Source organism: Lipophrys pholis (genome assembly GCF_963383615.2).
Source record: "Lipophrys pholis genome assembly, chromosome: 19".
Classification (NCBI taxonomy): Eukaryota; Metazoa; Chordata; class Actinopteri; order Blenniiformes; family Blenniidae; genus Lipophrys; species Lipophrys pholis.
The window spans coordinates 9,350,376-9,371,594 of NC_137647.1; the positions used below are offsets into that span (position 1 = coordinate 9,350,376).

Genomic DNA, 21,219 nt, shown 5'->3' on the forward strand with positions numbered 1-21,219 from the left:
GCCCATCCTTTTGGCCGTTTTCCCAGTCAAACGTGTGTGTGTGAGAGAGAGTGTAAAGGCAGCCAGAGCCCTCAGAGAGCCAAGCACTGTTTAAATGATGTTATCACAATACATTTGTTTTCCACTCCATCCGTTTCACTTACACATCCGTTCACTCATGCCCCTCATCTCTCACCCTCGTTCATTATTTTCTTTTTTCTTCTTTTTTTTTTTTCCTCCCCTGTATGGCGCAATTAACACGAAACGTTTATTCAGATAATGACCATATGCGTGTGCCGTCGCTGCAGTTGTGACTGTATCGCGGAGGAGGCCGTGACCCTTCGTCTGATTACCACACCCATCACCAGCGCACTTCATTCTCACCCCGACACCCCTACGGGCCACGTTCCCCAGCCATTTTGTGCTTCAGTAAGTTATTGATCAGAAAATACCTACGGTGCTCCAGGAGCCCACACATCCCTGTGTATCACTTTGCAAAGCTTGCACTATTGGTTAAATGACCACTCTCTTGGATTCTGTTGGTTTCTGCGAATCTTGTGTCGCTTTAATTTTTAATACCTGCGTCATGTTCTCCCTTTGTTCTTGTATAATTGTCTCATTTGTCTCATGGGGGGGCGACACTGCGTGGCGGCATTGTGGTTCGCCCTTTCACCCAACTGCAAAAATATCACGTCCAGGCCACAGACCATTTCTAATTTGAGTTTGCTATGTTTCCCTTGTTTGTTTATAGGCTTTCTTTTGGTACTCTTTTGGTTTCCTCCCATAGTCTAAAATCATACAACTGATTTTAGTTGGTGACTGTGATCACTGACTGAGTTTGCCCTGTGAGGGGCTGGCAGCCTGCTCAAGACCTTCCACTCGAAGCTGGATAACGCCAATGACGAGGACGAATGCATGTGCCTTTTTGTGTGCTAGTATCGGATTTTGATGTAATTATTTCCTTTAAACTATTGTCTCTTCCTTTTGTCTTCTTTGATTGATGCAATTCTTCAATAACCTCATAGAAACACCGGTGTGATCTTGGGCTTTGTACTTGGCTTCCTTTGTCTGGATAAATGCCCATGCACTTAAATCAGTGTTCTCGATATCTTTATTTTGTCTACAAAGTGATCTCATTAAACACTTGCCGATCCACGCAACATCTCCACAAAAATAGCACGACAAAGGTCAAGAAAGTTGCTCGGTGTCTTTACTTTCCTAAGCTCCTTGTAAAAGAGTCAAAGGGTAGTTGGATAACCTTTTCGGAACGCCGGGTCAGTTTTTTTGTACCTGAGTGCAATCCAAGTCAGTAATAAAGTAAAGCACATAATGCATAAGCGTTAAATTCAATGTATTCAGCAGATGGGGAGGCCTTTAGTTGGACAGGGAGACCAGACAGCTGCTGATATGTGAGTAAAAGCTATTTATCGGGACCCCTTCTCTCCTGTTCGCTCTCACTCCACATCACTTGTCTGGGTTTGTCACTCCTCCCCTCCATCCTCTCTTCTTCTGTTTGTTTGAGTTAGAGTATCTCTTGCCAAGGCAAAGTCAGTTAGATGGAAGAAGAGGGAAAAGACACAAAGTGGAAGTGTCAGCATGGCAGAGATCACTCAGGGAGCTGTCAGGAAGTCAGTGAGCAGATCTCCGGGTAAATCGAGACTGTGAAATGAATGTTATCACATAGTTTACTTTGCAAACTCATGTCACACTCTGCTGTCTGAGGGCTGGGTTACACATTCAGCAAACACATTAACAAACAATCAAAAACCCTTCGATACTGGAGTGTAATGCATGTGATCAATGAGTATGCTACATTTTATCACAACAACATGGATGTCTTGATTAAGCTTTTTTTCCACAAGATATGTGTGTTCGATGTTTAGATGACTGGCAGCATGTGGTGTGTATGTGAAGCTATAAAAGAAAGAAATCTTCTTCGCCCAGGGGCCATGAACAATCCAATTTGATCTCAGTGGAGTCGTACAAGTAAAATGAGAGCATAATAACGTTTAAAGGCAGAACTTTGGAGTTGTTGGTTGTTGGTTTTAGATGGTTTACACAACAATGGCTGTTCCTACAGACTCTGATATCTAAAATGGGGAATATATTATGAAGCTGCTGGTTTTAGTTGGATATTTCAAAATGTCAGGCAATGAGTAATGTCCAGTGGATGTCTGTGTCTACTCGATCCAGTTGGTCTCTATAAATTGAAGACCCAGATACCTGACAAACATAATTTTTGCTTTGTTCATAATTTGGAAGCATAATTGGATAATGGATCACAGATGACCAGGTTGGAAGTTCTTACTTATTACTATTTTTAGCCAGTTTGTAGTTTTGCTGCCCAAATGAGCAAACATTGGATATGGTCACCTGGTTGAGAGAAGAAGTTCTGCAATTTAAAACAAATACAGGGATTGTTATGGAAGAAATGACTATTTCTCTTTGTACATAGGCATTTAATTAATCTTATATTATATATTTTTTTAAATTTATTCCCAATACAGAGGAAAAAAAAGACCATTAACTTTTTTTTTTGCATTAACCTAGAGCTAAAAAAAATGTTTCTTAACAACAGTGCTCTCCCTTCTCTCTCCTCCTTTTGTGTTTGTGAGTTCAAAGCATGTAGCAGGTGTGTTTTTATGCCTTCAAGTCTGTGCATATCTGCTCTTCTGTTTGTGTGTGTGTGCGCGCGTGTGTGTGTGGGTTTGCTCACGCATATTGTGCTTGCCCCTACCTGAGCTTGCCAACCTGCAGAGATGCAATCCCACAGGGCGCAGTCACTGCCAGTGCCTATTAATATCAATGGAACCAGTTGAGCTGCAAAGACTGACCTTGGTTATGTTTTAACTAAACAGTAAGCCGATGTGGCTGGAATTATGTGGTGAATTATATTATTTTGCAATTGTCACTTGCTCTTCTCATTCAGTTGGATGACTAAAAAGGGAATGTGAACCATTTGCAAACTACCACTGAAATGAGTTGTGAATAGTTCTTTTGTAAGAATTGACGTCGCCTATAAAAAAACGGCATCGATGTCATGCCAAGTGTCCGATATTCTTTGGGGACAAATTAGCTTAGCGCATTGACACTTCCACCTGTGGACAGGTGAATTTCGGGGATTGAACCCCAAACCTCTTTCCCAACTAAGCTGACTGCTAAGGCATTTGCCTATCTGCAGACATCCAGGAATCTTCTCGTACAATAACCAATGCAGACCTAGACAGACCTGTGGACGTGAACATTGGTATTGCCCCTGCAGCAACTCAATTACTAAACAAGCCCTGAAAACTAATGGTCACGCCTGACTGCTTTTCAAACCATGATCGAGACACATCCCATGGCTCTGCTGTCCTTTTACAATCTCTGACATTGCCTCCAGGGAGGATTGAGCATCAGAGTGGCCGCAGAATGTTTAAACTGCCCAAGGGAGGAAAAGAGAAACATGGATAACTCAATACTCTGATTGAAAATGGTTCAATCAAACGGATGGAATGATGAGAGCAATAGAGAATCTTCTTGCGTTGCTTCACCTTTATTTTTGTGGGAAAACTATTTGTGTTTGTTTTCTCTTATGTTGTACAATTCAGTACAAATAAAATGGCTTTCAACCCATATTTCACTGACATTTTGAGCTTATCTCAAAGTTTTTGGATTATTCAGATTGCTACACTGGTGTTATCTGTACAGGACCATTGTTTTTTGATTGGTTCCGAGCGTTGTAGCACTTCAACACCCCTCCGGTTCCCCGTTAATGTTCAATAATTTCCACTGCGATCTGCAACGCCTTGCTTTATCATGCTTAGAGTTTGACAGCTGCATAGTCTGCATAGGAGAGCTGCCCTGTGCAGGGACACTCTTGTACTGATAACTGCTGAACAGCACCACCACAGCTGTTGAGCGTTACATGGCTTTTACAAGGGCACCTTGATATCTGAGAGACGGCAGAGTTCTCTCCCTGCTTTAAAAAAAAACAAAAAAAAAACTTGCTCCCAAATTGTGAGTGAAAATAAAAAATGAATGCACCATTTTTGTCTTGTTGGGTGATGTTCAGTCACCCAATAGTGAGTGTCCTGCGCCGTATTTTATCATTTTGTTTTAGCATTCTGGCGGGGAGACTTGGCAGCTGTGCTCACATTGTGCCCTTCACAAGAACGCTGATTATCAGGCCCATTTGAGGGAATGGCCGTTTGACTCTTATTATGATGGTGATAAAAAATGGGAATAAGGGTCGGTGCTGTGGAGACGCTTGGAAGTATAACAGATGAGAGTTATGAGAGCTGGATGCAACTTCCAGTCAGCTGAACTATGCCAATGAATAATGCAGGGCTACAAAATAATCTGCTGTATTTTTTGCGGTGTTTTATTTTGTGTTTTATTTATTTTTTTTACCAAGAAATAAAGACGATTTTCTTTATCCTAATGCAATGTACATTGTGCAGCATGTTTGTGTCGGCCGCGCCATACATCTTGTAGTTGTGGCTGGCAGCTCATCTCTTCATTCTGCTTCATCTGTTTCTTCAATGCCCTTTCTGTCCCTAACCAAGCATGAGTAAGTAGTAGTGCAGAGGGGATATGAGGACAAATTACTTGCTTCCTGTCTGTTGCTGCAATGGATGTGCGTTCGTCTCGAAGTCGGGCAATGTGCATTACTGCAAAAGTAAAAGATTCCATTGCAGACGTGTGTGTGTGTGTGTGTGTGTGTGTGTGTGTGTGTGTGTGTGTGTGTGTGTGTGTGTGTGTGTGTGTGTGTGTGTGTGTGTGTGTGTGTGTGTGTGTGTGTGTGTGTGTGTGTGTGTGTGTGTGTGTGTGTGTGTGTGTGTGTGTGTGTGTGTGTGTGTGTGTGTGTTTGAATTAAAGCTTAATTGCATGTGTTTTGTGGAGTTACCTAATGAACGTCTGAGAATGTGTGTGTGTGTGCTTGTATGTGTGTGTGTCAGGTAGTAATTAATAAAGACAGGAACATTGGCTCTCACGCTGTGCTGACATGCCTACAAGGGCCCTGCCACCAGTCCAAACAGTCACACACATTAGATATAAAGACACACTTATTTTAGCCAAACTGCAGTGCACCTAAAACTCTGTCAAGCCAGTTAAAAAGTAAACTTCAAACTTTATTTAGCCAATCGAGTTTGCTCTTAATTTTAGTCTTTGTAATTTTACGAGCTTCACCTGAAGGGTGCGATACAGAAGCGACTGCTATGCATTATTAAGTGTCCTCCTCTACTTCATTTCAGTCGTGAAGCACACGTGGATTAATATTGTATCAGTCTGATAAGGACAAAAAAAAAAAAAAAAAAAGAAGGGTAAAGCGGGCCGAGTAGCAGAATAAGCTGTGTAGACATAGAGGTTTTGTGACGTAGTTTGTTCCTCCTTTGAGGCATTTGCTGAAAAATCGATAAATAAATAAAGCCCCTCAACAAAGTTAACTCGCAAATAAATACCAACTGCAACTCAGAGCAAATGCACTTGGTGGGACACAAAGTTTTAGAGGTTTAGAGGTGCCTTACAAATTACTGCTGGACCTGCACACTGCAACAGAAGCAATCAGAAGTAAACCAAGTAAGAGCAATACAGTATACAATGGATATTCTGGTTTACAGTAACACAGGTGATAAGGACTTTTTCAAGAAAGTTTCAAGTAGCAATACATTTGTATTTTTATTCAGTTATATTGTAGTCAAGCCCAGTGCAGAACAATATACTGCACCTACAATGTGTTTATATGTTTCACCTTCAATTTGTTTACTTTCACAAACTTTTTCACTTTCCTTCAAATCAGTGCAATCAGAAATCAAAACAGAAATCCTTCCTGACTCAGTTTTCTCGTTGAGCCGACGGAAACTCCAGCACACAGAAACCAGGGTCACAAGAAAAAGGTAGGACGGCATGCAGAAATGCAAAGGCGAAAAAAACAACAATAAAAAACAAGGACAAGAACATATTAAAAAGTTAAATAAAGTGTATGAATGGGTGTAAGGTTGGTTACAAACAATGACAACTCCCATCCTTGGCTTATTCTTACACTGAAAGTTATGATATATTCTATATTCCTTTGGAGCACGACCACATTAATATTTCCTGTACAAGCAGTTAAAATTAGGATTTTTTTTTCACCACATCTGATGAGGATCCCCCCTGATTGCCTCCCAACGGAGGACCACCAGGCATGTCCCACTAGGAGAAGGCCCTTGGGTTGCTGCAGGATCTGCTGAAAAGATTATATCTCCTGTTTGTTCTTGGGGGTTAACCTAGAAGAGCTCGGTAAAGCTGTGGGGAAAGGGATGTCTAGGCTTATTTGCTTTCCATACTGCTACTCCATACCACACTGAGAGAGAAAATGGATTGATGTATACTCCATTTTGTAGTTTGAGACCATGTGCACTGAGGCTTAATCCGTCAGTCGCGTCAGCTGTCAGTCACTCTGCATTTCTGAGGCAGAATGCCTCGCGGGTTATACACAGGGAGGTGGAAGTCACTAATTTCAATGTTGCTAGAGGGACTATACATAGCCGGATTTGAGCTGCCAGAGCAGCTTTACTCAGCCAGTGGCGGAAATTTCAGCAACAGTGGCACTTCTTTACCTTGGCAGTGGTCCTGGTTCGCAGTCGCTTCTGTTGGTTTACTCTGAAGCATTCGTGGTATTGCCTACAGTAAAATCCACACAGCGTTTCTGTGTGAGGCTCTGCAGCAAAGTGCAGAATTCACAAGTGTTGTCTTAGCCTTGAGGAAACATGAATATAAGATTTTAGTGCTTTCCATGCAAAACATTATCATTTTGTTGTGAAATCTCTTGAAGAGAACACGCCTGCTGTTAAAACTGCATTTTGGAACGTTTACATGTTTGAACATTGAAGCTCAAATGCACTATGACAAAGTCAGAGGGCTGTGGATTCCTATTTGTTTGCGTTATTCAATCTTATGATGGAGGGAAAAAAAGAAAAAGAAAACCTTTAGGTTTATGTCTGATTTTGCTGTGTCAGCAATAAGGATCTGGGGATATCTCAATTCAGTGTCTTCACTTGACAGCAATAACTGGATAATCTCTTGAGAAGCACTTAATCATGTGGTCACTCTTTGATTCATGGGTCAGTGGGTTTGATCCCCACTTATGCGTGTTCTTGTGTGCCTGGGACCCGGGGCAAAGCAATAAACCTCACGTTGCTCCCAACGGCAGGCCAGCACCTTGCATGGCAGCTTTGTCAGCATTTGTGTGTGAATGGGTGAATGTGACTGAAATAGGTAAGTGCTTTGAGACCTCTAAGGTAAAAAAAGCAAAAAAAAAAAGCAGTACTATGAGTCCAGGCCCATTGCCATTTACTACCATCAACAAAAGTAGGGTACAAGTTATTTTAGAAAGGTCTGTATTTTGCAATGTTTATTTCTTTAAATTAGACATAACTTGGCTGAAGGTCAAAACTCTCCTGAAAATCTAAAGAAGCCAAACAGTAAAAAAAAAAAAAACCAGACCGAGAGGAATACACATTTCAGATGAAAATGAGCATCACAAAAAAAAGCAGGATCACAAAATTAATAATTCTTTTTGTTCTTGGTGTCTGTCTCGCTCTGTGTCGCTCTCACTCACTCCCACTCCGTGTCGCCTCATTCATCCACCGTGCTACTCTCAGCTTGTTTGTTCTCCTTTCATGAAACACCTGTGATGCTCAGACCCTGCGCACAATTAGGAGCACATATTCAGGGAGCTGAACCAATCACATGGAAATCGATTGGCGGGGTGGAACGACTGAAAAGAACAGGAAAATCTAAAAATTCGAACCCAGGTGATTTGGAGAGGAGGGCAGTTTAGGTTTTTGTTCACTGCCACTGTTTCCGTCTTTCCAGGGTAGAAATTTGGTTTCTTTTGAAATTGGCAAAACAAAACTGCTTTTAATGTATTTGGTTGCGTCTGTAAATATCATGGTTGCCATGGTTGCAAAGTAAACTCAATGACTTTCGAATTGTCCCGTAATAACTGTCACAGCTCAGTGTGGCTTCAGCCCTTCGCCCACCCCGTCTGAAACACGGGATCATGTCAGTCCATTAGACCTCTGTTGAAATATGGATGAAGAGATGAGAGAGACGAAGCCGAACAGTTCCCTTCTTAAGCAGATCCTCTTCATCTCCATCTTCTCCCTCTGATCTCTGTTATCCTCAATCCCCTCGGTCGGTTCAGAGTTATGATTGTGTTGTTTGTATACTGTTGTGAAGACAACCTGAATTTTTTATTTTTTTATTTTAAAAGACTCTACCTGCTGGCATTGTTTATTGTAGTTCGGCTTATACGAGATCTTCTGTCCTTGTTAGTGTGATTTTGAACTACTTCTGAGGTATCTGACTTATAATATAATTGTAATTTGAAAATCTGCAACTCCAGATTATTAGACCATATGGAAAATTGTGACTAGTCTCACATTATATAGCTACCCGAGGAGGTCTCCCTGCTTTAAATGCTTCTCACACAGACTTCGTACATTAGACTCCCTAAGAGTTATTATCAAAATGATGCTGCTGTTTTCAGTGTTTCATTCAAAGGGATAAATATTTGAACTGTTAAGGATTTCAGCCAAAATTCAGGTTCAGAGAAAAAAAATAAATAAATTTTGCACAGATGGCAAATTTGTCTTTTCCCAACTGGCATATTTGTCACTATAAAAGGTGTGATTAATGCTCGCCTTTTGTAATCATTCATGTCACTACTCACTGAATGGCTACAGGCCATTTCTCTCTGTATCGGTTCAAAAAAACTAGTGTTGTCTTTCATTTCTTTACACAGAGCCCACCTGTACAGTATGAGTAATTGCAGGTTTGAACAGGGTTAGCGTCCTTTATTCCCCACGAGCTCTGTTTTTCAACGCTCAAGTTAAACATGTAATTTTAGCTTGAGGAATACTCCCAACTGTTACCAAAATACCAAACTGTGACATTGTACGTATTTCAGTATTGCCAGTTGACACGAGCTGTAGTGTTTAAATCAGTGAATGGGAAACAATGAAAGATGTTTCCGTTTTCCAAAGAACTTTGTGTCAGAACTGCCTGAAGCTGCGGTTATTGTGCACCATGTTTTTCATCGGTGTATTTCACAGAGACATATTAGGTAAATAGACAGTTTTCGGACATGCACGATACGGAGATCAGTAAAGGTTACTCCAGCTGTGTGGAATGAGGTAGATTCATCCCTGAGGAGAGACACGGGCTTCCAGCTGATTTGTTAACTCTGAGTTGCAGATCTTTTCCTACACAAAGTGATCAAGATCATCGCAACAGACTCATCGGCATGGATCAGTAACAGATGAAGATGTCTGTAATTCACTGACTAAAATGACTTTTCACATTTGTCATTTTCGCAGAGCGGAAGCTGTTTACATCACTTCCATTTTGATTTGTGCATTCATGAGCATAAAGTGCAAAGACGGGATTTCGCAGAGAGAGAGAGAGAGAGAGAGAGAGAGAGAGAGAGAGAGAGAGAGAGAGAGAGAGAGAGAGAGAGAGAGAGAGAGAGAGAGAGAGAGAGAGAGAGAGAGAGAGAGAGAGAGAGAGAGAGAGAGAGAGAGAGAGAGAGAGAGAGAGAGAGAGAGAGAGAGAGAGAGAGAGAGAGAGAGAGAGAGAGAGAGAGAGAGAGAGAGAGAGAGAGAGAGAGAGAGAGAGAGAGAGAGAGAGAGAGAGAGAGAGAGAGAGAGACTCACTGACTGTCTGTCCAAAACCAGGTCTTAAGTTTTTCTTTTTCACATTATACCTGTGCCATTACTCAAAACCATTATACGCCTGCTTAAAACTTAATGGTTTGCCAAACCTTTCTAGCCACGTTTAAACCTTTTCTTCATGTCAAACTGGTGAGTTTTCAAAAAGCTTGATCAGATGCCTCCGGTCCTGACCTCCACCACAGCATTCACTTCCTTTTCATGTAGAAGTGAACTCCATCTGTAGGAAAGCTATTTGCTTCTTTCATTTTGGGAGATATGGCCTCATAATTGCAATGTAACTGGAGACAGAGAATGGATGAGAATTTAATTAACTGCTTCAAAAGAAATTGGCAAAAAAAAACAACTTTTTGCATCCTCTATAAAGTATTTACAGTATTTTCACATTGGTTGCCCTACCATTGATGACTTAGAAAGTTTGGACATGCTTAAATTAGGCCAATAATATATGGTGCTGTTCCTGCCGGTTGTCGTCTGCTCATGGTGGTTGGACGCGTGTGATTTGTGGGAAGTAACAATGAGCAGACGGTGTCCAGTGCTGACATGAATTTTCTGTCACAGCAGCTGTAAGGCAGTGGGATGATGGTGGAGGATCACAGAACAGATGGCATCACCACATGTGACTTGTCCATTTGCTTTGGAAGACTTGAGGAGTTCGAGAAGCTCTCCCATGTGAATGGTGAACGCACGTGATTGCCAAACATGTGTCTCGCTGAAAGCGTCATGGATGACAAAATGTACTTTTATTTTCGTAAGGTGAGGCGTTTGCCTGTCATGGGCGATAGAAAGGAAGACAGATGGCTGGAGGGAGGTTGAGGGCTGGTGGGGATGGTCACTTGTCACATCAGAGTCTGACTCGTCCCTGTGGATGTCAGCAACATAGTTCTGTCATCACAACACTTTTTATTCTCTACTTCCTCTTGTCTTCAGTACTCTGACCCTGTGTCGAATCCAAACTAATGGCTTGCGAGTACACTGCACGCAGCGCTATCCACTGACCTCCCAAACTCTCAGTCTTTATCTATTTCCCAGTTTCCCTTTTTCCCTGCGCATGCCTTTTTTCAAATTTCTCTGCTCACTTTCTTCACGAGCATCCGTTTTCACCCTTGACACGCCTCTATACTTTCGGTTTATATTGGTCTCCCTCGGTCTGTCTTTTACTTTGCACCTCTCCATCTCACTGAGTCATGTCGCTCTTTCTACATCTCTGTCTCTCTGGCTTTTTCTCTCCCCTCTCGCACACATACGCAAGCACAGAAAGACCTGGCTCAAATTTCCCATTGGTGTCTGCAATACATTCAGCTCCACTGGCGGCAGCCATGTACTGGAGCAAGGCCCCTGCTGTGCCGAGCTGACATGAGGAAAAAGACAGACACGCAGTCACACACTTGCAAAAGTATAAACCACGAGCCTTCAGATGCCGAAATGGGGCTGAAAAGTTTAATCGTCTTCTGCCCGTAAATGCAGATGCAGCACATAAATACAAACTTGTACACAGACTCACAATAGCAAAAAAAAGAAAGAAAAAAAGTAAGGCTACTCTTTGGAATTAGTTGCTTTTGGTATGTAGGAGTGGTCACAGTTTTGCAAAGTTTTCCAGGTACGGCTGGGAGGTGCTCGAGTGACGATTGTTGCCTGTCTACTAAAAGTAGACTGTTGCAAAATAGTCAACACTTCTGGTAAATACTGCAATCTCATTTGTCAGTAATGAATTAAAAGCTCTTGTTTATTCACACACACAAAAAAAAATCCATATTCATGATTTCTCTTAGCATATGCTAGGTTTTCACTAAAGGCTCTTTTACGCCTGACGTTAGATGCAGATTCTCACAGAGCCTCTTGTCAAGGCTCCGCATTCATTTCATGTGTATTTCTGTCCATCTCCTGGAAGCTTACAGATATGGACCAATGGAGCAGTACCACCGGTAACCATGGGGACAGTGTTGAGATTTAAAGTAGATGACAAAATGCAAAATTTCATGAGAATACTCGAGGAGTTTAACAGCTTCACAGACAACCTCTAACTGTGCCTCCTTCTCAATATCAACATTCGTGCTACCTTCCCTTAATTTTAGTAATCGTTAACTTGTTTCTTCTTTATTGTGCGTAGATGTTGAGTGGTGACCTCTAGTGGATGGAATGTCAATACACCAGATGTATAGAAGGATAAAGGGAGTGACATTTGCACCATTTTAAGTGTGCATATCTGTTTTCTTTGTTGCATAAGTAGAGCATGAATGAGCCTTTAGTCTTGCACTGGTGATTTTGTTAAATATTTTTTGCCTTTGCCGATTTTCAACGGTGAATTGACTTCACTTAGATGTCTTGCTGCTTTCAACTGTCTCGAAGCACTTCACACCGTTTGTCACGTACTGCCATTAACACACCTAATCACACACACACACTCACACAAACAATAATGGCTGCCAGTGAAGGTGCTGGCCCATCAATGGGAGTTACTTGGGGTTCGTTGTCATACCAAAGGACTGATGAAGGTCCCAGTCATGGGATTTGGACAACTACATGCTTTACCTCAGAAACTATTCTAGTAGAGACAATGATTGCTCCAGAATCCAGTGATATAATCTTGAAATTCAAATAAAATGATGTTATATATGTTGAGATGTAATACAAATGTTGTCACAAAACAGAATAGCAGATAAAGTAATGTGTAATGTGTGTATGTTGAAATTGCGAGCATTTAAAACACATTTTAACTTTACCAAGAGAATATAAATAGTTGGATATAAATATGATATAAATCTTAAATAATGTGAAAAAAGTCCCATCATGACTTTGTGATCAAGAAAATCTGTTCTCTATGAAGCTGAGAAGGAATACAAAGTCATCTCAGAACTAGTATATTGATCAGTCCACAATTATATAGAGCGTCTGTAAATAGCACTGTCACACTGCTCACTGGGGTGAAGAAACCTCAGCAGACGAGGCATTGAAGAAACCACTGCAGTTTTTATAGGAGGCACAGCTCGCGCTCATGCCGTAACCCAGTAGAGAGAGTGTTGACAGCCCTCGAGAGAGCTGTTCACATCCGAAGAATACGGCGCGAGCAGGTCTGCGGAAGAAGAAGAAAAAAATAAAAACACTCAATACATGAAATTCCTGCTTGTACCAGAACTGCTGCAAACACTCATAAGGTTGGAAGTTTGAAAGTTATTACGTCCAGGGGTTCATTTTCCTTTTCCTCCAGTACTATGAATGCCTAGCGGGTGAGTTTAATAAAGACGTGAAAGATTTTAATTGTTTGTAATTAGTGCATTGTGCTTGTCTATACTCAAGGCAGAGATCAAATCGGAAAATCCCATATTATAACCAATTAATGCTGGAAACTGAACGCGTTTAACACACTCAGACACTCACACAAATGCACAAACGCACACAAATATTGATACGTACAGTTTGTGTTGTCTGTGTGGCTGACGGCAACCCTGCTGCACTGGTTGCCGTGGTTACACGCCATAGGCTTGTTTTGAGAGGTGCTCGGGGTCTCTGTCTGCCATGTCAGCCTGTGCTGTCGACTCTTGGAGTCTGTTTCGTCTTTTGCTCTCCACCGTGTGTGCGTGTGCGTCTATATGGGCTTTGTGTGCCTGCATATGATGTACGTGTGGATTTTGGCAGGTCTGGATAGAGTGCCACACATTGTGTGGCATTTATTTTCGCCAGTGATGAACAAATCGTGAGTGCAATTATCAAGTTGGAGAGCAGCTTCTGTCCACTCCTTTATGTTGGTGTTTCATAATTACTTTTTTTTCTTTCATGGGAGAAGAAACAACTTTCAAGAGGTTGCTGACGTTGTCTTACACCCTAAAATGTCCCATTTGTGTAAGAATCCAAGATTTAAATGTTGGTGTTCTTTAAATTGCACTCGATACCATTTACCTCATCCGGCATCGTCAGCTGTTTCCACTTCACAGTGAGACAGAGCAGTGGAGCAAGCCTTCGCTGATTTCAAGGGGACCACAAAGCGATTGTGCTTACACTACAATTGGCTGTATATTCTAATCGTATAGCTAAATTGACCAAAACTGCAATCTCCCCAAATTCCTAACCACATGCTGAAATGGCATTATGTGCTAATCTTCTTTGAACCTAATGAGCAGCCGATATTGCATCCATCAATCTCTTGTGCATGCAGAGGACACAAAACTGTGTCCTTGTAAGAGAGGTGAAACTCAGGGAATCAAATTAATTAGAAAAAATGACAGCAAATTGAATCCATTACATTTATTTATTCTTATCTTGTTTCAAAACAAGTTAATTCAATAAGGAGCAAACTTGATCTGATAAAGGGAGAACTTAATAAAGATGGTCTTGATTTGGTTTTATGATTCATCACGACACCAATGTTAGTCATTCATTCGTATTATTTCTGATTTATGTTTGCACATGGCTGCTTTTTGTCTTTAGAGCTAAAAACTGAAAATGGAGACCAACTGCTTTGGTTGGGCACTCATTTATTTTGTTTGCTACGGGAGAGAAACAAGGTTTTTAGGTTTTTTTCCATTTTAATTCATACGAATTCATCAAATTGTTCATTGACCGGTCATATTTGACGAAATGGGCATATTTCTTGGACTTTTGCTTGTTGCACGACACAAGACTATTTTTCTACTTTTTCAACAGCCTCTTCTTATCTCCAAGACTGCCAGTGTTGTTACCGAGGAAAGACGGATTTCGGTGCGGGTGGAATATGCAAAAATAATCCCTGAAATTTCAAATGATGTTTTGAATGGGAGGGGCTCTGAAGTGTACGCGGGGCAATGAGCGTTTACTCACAACCAAACTTTTTTGTTGAGGGCTCGGAGTGAGAGGGATGCATTTGCTGAGACAAGCACAGCGGCACTTACAAAACATGTGCTGCAGTTTGCTGGAGGCTTTTAAGATGGTGATTTACTTGTTATTCAAGGTGCGCCTCGCTTTGTGTGCCCCTTTTGGATCCAGAGCACTGAGCCTCCTGTTACGTGGAGCTTTTTATTTAGAGCTTCAATGAGAACGCCGCAAAGTGTCGTTTCCCCTCTGTTGTATTTTGGCAAATGGCTACTCACGATGAAAAGGGGTCTTCCTGCGATTGCAAAGTTGAACTGAGACAAAGCAAAGCCTCTGCAAGAAGTTTAAGAAGGAAATGAGATTTGGCAGACAGTAGGAAGGATGAGCCAGGCAGCCAAGAGGTATAGAAATTAGGTCAATCAGCCAGAGGGCTCGACGGAGAAATCCTGCGTGCGACAGTAGATGGGCTCATTGATCAATTTTCCCACAAGGTACTATGCAATTAAGTGGGATAAAGAGAGGAATGAGAGCCGAATGAGTTAGGTGAGAAGGTCCCTGGCAGTTTGCCGCATACGCTCACATTTTGGGGGACGAGTACAGACGTAGGTAGTGATGCAAGGACAGAACACAAGCATTTATAAAGTTAAAACAAAAGTGACCGTCTGATTCCAAGGACAGTGGGCAGATACTCTGTATTAGATGTTGCTGAACAAGGCGTCTCTCAGAGATGGTGAAAGATTCCTCTTACTGCAGCAGTGACCCTCTTCACCGTGTGGCATACACTTCAAAGTTGTGACACTCTCCTAAACTCTGGCTTTTTTTTTTTTGTTTTGTTTAGTTTTTTTAAGACAAACAATCTGAGAATGCAGCAAATGAGATGAGACACTGGTTGTCACAAAAATGTTAGGAGGAGGTAGAGTGTGTATGACTGCCTGTCTGTTTGTGTGTATGTTTTGAGGAATCCTGCAAGTCGTGTGTGTGTGTGTGTGTGTGTGTGTGTGTGTGTGTGTGTGTGTGTGTGTGTGTGTGTGTGTGTGTGTGTGTGTGTGTGTGTGTGTGTGTGTGTGTGTGTGTGTGTGTGTGTGTGTGTGTGTGTGTGTGTGTGTGTGTGTGTGTGTGTGTGTGTGTGTGTGTGTGTGTGTGTGTGTGTGTGTGTGTGTGTGTGTGTGTGTGGAGAGAGAGAGAGAGAGAAACAGTGTGTGACCTATCATGCTGTGTTCTCATGTGGGAGAAGAGACAAGGACAGGGATCAGTGCCACAGTGAGGAGCAGCATGTCATTTTGATTCACTTTGAATAAGAGTGATCCTGAGGGTGCTCACAGGAGTACACACACACACACACACACACACACACACACACACACGTACACGTGCATGGCTGTGCATGGGTGAAAGCCTCGGGCCTAATCAAAAATCCTTACTGTAAATAACAAATTACAGAACTCATTCGGCCATTTGTTATGCTGCTCTTCAAAGTATAAACACATATGAAGCTGCTGATTGGGTTATTCCAGGTCATGGAGACATGCTTATATCATTTAATGAACTCTCACTTTCAACTCAGCTGTAAAAATAGATTGAGGCCCCCACAACAATAACAAATACACTTCCACTTAGGCAGCAACACGCAGGAAGGGTGAGAAAATAAGAGGGGCACGCAACGTTTACTATTTTATAGGATTAAAGAAAAAGAGTCCTACAGAAATAGCATTTGGTTCCTAAATTATTTACACATAAAGCAAGCCAAATTATTGTCAAGCAGCCAAGTTGTGACAGACTTTTGTCCTTGCTCGGTGCAAACCGAGCATCGGTCGTCACGCTGGACAGAAAAACAAAACAAATCGAAGGTGACTCTAAAAGGACAAGAGAAATATCTTTGTTTTCTGTGCAACTAGCAGACCTCACTTTACATATGAAAAATTGTGACTCATCCTTTTTGAGAACGATCCAGTAACTTTCTGTGTATGCTCATCTAATATTTGTGCCGCAAAGCCCTGCTTGACATTTTGAGTAGTAAATGGCCTGTCCAGGTGTATCCTGCCCATAGTTAGCTGGGATTGGCTCCGGCGTCTCTGGATGAATGGAGGCTAAAGTGAATAAAGTTACTTCACCAGAGATCAGAATGCAGTTTGATGTGCAATTTCTGAATTGTGGCTATAGTCTGGATTTCCAAATAAAATATATTGCTTTTCCATTGGCAACAAATGGAATTTGTTTATTGGTGCAGCTGTACAATATATTGAAAATGTTATATTTTATATTATAAAAGAAGAAATTGTAATGAATTATATTAATCTCAGAATTATATTTAAAGCACTGCGCATTCATGCTCTGCTGGTCAGCAAATATGGCCCATTGTATAGAGACATACTGCTCAAGATGCCCACCCACCAAGTGACCATACGTGTAGAAAAAGGAAAAAAAAATAAAAAATATGGCCCAGTCATACCTGATGTAAATTATGGGCAAGACAAAGACCACTTTTATTGGGCGGAACCAGTCTGGAAGCTCGTGTTGCCTTGTATTTATCACAATACTCGACAGGATTATTGCATATGACATGCTCGCCTCATATGGTGTTTCGATATAGAGTTTTTACTTTGTGAGCGCTCCAGTAAGTTTCTTCAAACGACACGTCTGTTTCATCTGTTGTGCTGTTGCATTATAAAATTGCTTCTTTACTTTTAATTCCCAAACATTTTGTTAAACACGCCCAAAAAAAAACAAGAAAGAAACTTTCCACCCTCCGAGCATCGTTGCCATAAAGCAGGAAGTGGAATGTTTCAGTCTTTTGAATCTGTGAAGGGACTTTTCTGTCTGGATTCATGTTGATTAAACGTTCAAGCCTTCCTTTATCGGGTATTAAAATAATTTATTTTTTAACAAAATAATAAACGTTATTTATTTAAATATCCAATATGATTAACACAGGAATTTATGCCATCATTTTGTCACATTAGTATAACTTTAAATTTTTTAAGGATTAAACAGTAGTTTTTTGCAGGGGTTTAGTAATATTCGTGCTGTAATTAATCTGAGCTTTAGGACTGCTGGTGTTTCATGTTTGGAAATGGCATTCAGTAGGGAAATAGAGTTTTCATTGGCGCAAAATAAATAAGAAAATTCACTCAGGTAATAAATAGTTTTTCGCACCAGAGCTCATCATTTTCACATTTTCATGATTTAGAATGATACTTTTTATTTTCTTTTAAACGTCTTGCCGCATCCTAACCGGTTTGGCGAATAAGGTCAAGCTACCTTTGTTTGTTATTTTAGTGCATCTGAGGGTGAGATGGAGAGAAAATCAGAAACACCAAGTAAAGAAATGTTTTTTGTCAAAAAGTCAGAAAGTCCCAAATAGAAGAAGAAAAAAAAAAATGGGATAAAGGAGGAGGCCAAGTGTCTGACGAAATGTGCCTTGACGCAGAGGGACAGGCATAGAAATAAGCCGAGACGTGGAGAAGAAGAGGATAGAAAAGATGAGAAGGGAATAAAGACAGAGGGGGGACCCGGTTTGCATCCTAAGAAGATGAGACGTAAAGCGAGAGGAGCGAGTGAAAAGAAGTTGCGAGGCAAAACGGAGAAAAGGACAGAGGGACAACACCCCCCCCCAAGTCACACGTCGTCGCTCGCCGGGTGGATAACATTTGGTTGGCTTCTAAAAGAACAATCAAATTAAATGTTGAAGCTCAATAACAACATTCCTCCATTCCTTTCTGCTCAAAGCATCCCTGGATGTCAGACCCCATTTAGCCCCCGCCCAACGTGATTAAGGAGTCGAGGCGAGCGTGCATCAGCTCACACCCTGGAATCAGCTGGGCATGAGTCAGCCGCCTGCTGCTTCGCTCCGCCCGGGGAGGCGAAGGTACGGGGTCAGTATGACGGAGGAACTCAACCCAAGCCGGCGCTGAGTCACATCTTCACATGTCACTGCCGATGCCGCTGATACAGTTTGCTGTGACGGGTTGAAGGTGAGGCGTCTGCAGGAGCGTAAGCGCCGCTGTTTTGCATGTGATGCAGCAAGTTGTTTCTCCCGAGCTGCTCTCCAAAGACTTTTATTGTTGACTTTAAGCTGAGACGGGATTTTTTTTGGGGGGGGGGGGGGTCGGTTCAAAACAGGCCCCGGCGCCTTGCTGTAGCTTCCGTCCTTTGTCCCACTGTCTTGTGTTTGTTTACGGCAAAGTCCCAAACAAGTTTTCTAAGCTTTTTGAATACCTTTATTCCTTCTGACTATCGTGTTCACGTTTTTTTTTTGTCCTCCCTGCAAGTACCCACCAGTTTTTTTATTCAGCTCTCACTTTGCTAACACACGACCTCAGGCAGGTTCTTTAGCTACACACACACACACACTCACACACACACACACACACACACACACACACACACACACACACACACACACACACACACACACACACACACACACACACACACACACACACACACACACACACACGCACACACACGCACATACACTACTGTATACTCGAGGAGGCCTGATTGATTTTTCATTGCCAGTAGAGGTATAATATGTCCCAAAGTGTTTGTTTTTGCATGGAGAGCAAAATTGTCCGTTGTTTGTTTGGAGTGGGGGAAAAAAAAAAAAGAAGAAGCTGAGAGGGGAAAGAAAAAGGAAGGAAGGAGGGAGATGCAACAGCAGGGAAAATTGAAATGATATTGAGAAAAGAATTGGTACAGGGAGCAGAGAAAAAACACTGTCACCCAAAGGGGATTAGGTCCTTATTTCAAAGGAGGAATTGGTGGTGAGATGAGGAAACTAGGAAAAGAAAGACAGACTTCATAAAAACATTTCTTTGACAGCATTACTCTCATATCATTTCTTCCGGGAGCGATACCCGAGACGGCGGAGAGGAACGCGCAGTATGGAGAGACATAAAGATTAATGGATAGGGTGGCATTTACGCGTGTGTCTGAATGTATTTTCTTGCAGAATAAAGACAAAAAGAGCAACAAAGATGTTTTCAACCATATAATCCCAAGATAAAAAAGAAGTAGAATATGCAGTGTGTGTGTATGCATTGAAGATTGTATTTAAAGTACGTTACAGATTCCTTTTGAATCTCCTCAAGCCGCACATAATCCTTTTATGTGACTTTATGAGGCATTTTCAGCTTTTATTTTGTCCTTTATGTAGTCCAATTAGAAATTAGGTGTGTCTATGCAAGGGGAGTTCATTGAGAGGTCGTCTGCTGAAGTAAGACGATTGATTGATTAACTCTCTTTTCCTGTGTTGATCATTCAAAACACACAAATAATAATAATAAAAAAAAAAAAAAGAAGCTTGTCCTGCAATTCAAACTTTGGTATCAATCTTTAATGCAGACAACTTTGGGCACTGCGGAGTCTGTCCTTGGCTGAATTCATAAATATTTGTGTCAGTCTATCCCTGTGAAAAATTGCTGCTGATAAGCACGTGTTGAGCGCCCCATGTGAACACACACCTTCAAGCAGAGAGCGGAAGGTCCTTCAGTGAGCCATCCGTAAGAACAAAAGACGACTTTAAGCTCAGTCTGTAAGGAGAACAAATAAAAAAAAAAAAAAGGTAAGACAAAACCTAAGAGGATAGAACAGGCCCTCTGAAACTGAAGGAACATAAGCTGACAGCTTAAGATATTAAAGGAGTGAAAAGCTGTGAAAGAGTTTTAACTGCATTACAGTGATTATGACGGGCACAAAGCCCACTGTCGTATGCATATTATGCATGGCGTGCAGCCTTATCCAGTTTTCTTCATGCTTGCTTCAAATTGATGCAATTATCTTGTATTAACACCTAAAGAAAGCCCTTGCTGGTGGATCCGGAGGCTTGTGCAGGTGTAAAGATGGGTGGTGAAGCACCCCGAGGCGTAACAAGCAGGATTTAGGGGTTGAGAAAAGAGGCAGATGGAAGGTCGGTACCAAGCTGTACATCAAACTACATGTTTTCAGGTTGTTTTCTTTCGTCAGTGGGACTGTATGATTGATCATTTTGATTAAAAGAGAGTGAGAACAGAAAAAGGCGAGTGCACTTTGGCAAACTTGGGAAATAATAGACATTTACTGTGACATGGGTTTGATTACGTGACACCTGTGATCGAGCTGGAAAAAAAATAAGCTGGCTGAAAGGCTTCATCTCATCTTCGTTGTCGATAATGAATTGCTCCGTTTTAGAGTGGCAGCTGGGTGATCGCTCAGCCCGTATATGTTGTGCGCCGCGAACGTCTCAGTTTGGCATGTATATATTGTAGTCAGATGTGTGACGTGCGTGAAAAATGAAACGCCCTTATAAAGCTTCTATACTGTTAAAATGATGTCACAGCAATAATTTTTAATCTAAAAGTTGCAGTATTTCTTACTGATGAGAGCAGTGGACAGCACATAGACATCATTTGTACTTGCATGTCTAATAAGAGGTGTTTTGGATCTTCTTGATGTTGCCGTCATCGTATCCTGTGGTGTCAAACTACAACCCACCGCCCACTCGTGCTATCCAGGCATTTAAAACAAACACGCCCTCCCCTCACACATTGACTGGATCTGCATCTATGGGAAAAATGAACCTCTGGGGATACAAACCGGTCCGCCAAAATGGGCTGCATTCAATTAGCGTGTCAAACAAGAGACTATAAAACCATTGCTCAGACATGAGTTTGCATTTTTCGTCAGTTTTATGGGTCGAGCTCAGCAAAGATTCACTAAATTGTTACATTAGCAAGACATTTTGAATAAAAAATTGCTCATCTTTTCCCACCATGAATAT

The 21,219-nt window shown here is 41.6% G+C and overlaps 1 protein-coding gene across 1 annotated transcript in view; it reads left to right on the forward strand.

Annotated features, from left to right (window-relative positions):
- Nucleotides 1-21,219, forward strand: part of LOC308124546 (voltage-dependent T-type calcium channel subunit alpha-1I-like) — a gene marked incomplete at its 5' end in the record, with an annotated part of 119,919 nt that overhangs the window by 16,396 nt on the left and 82,304 nt on the right. The gene's annotated exons all lie outside the window — the stretch shown is intronic.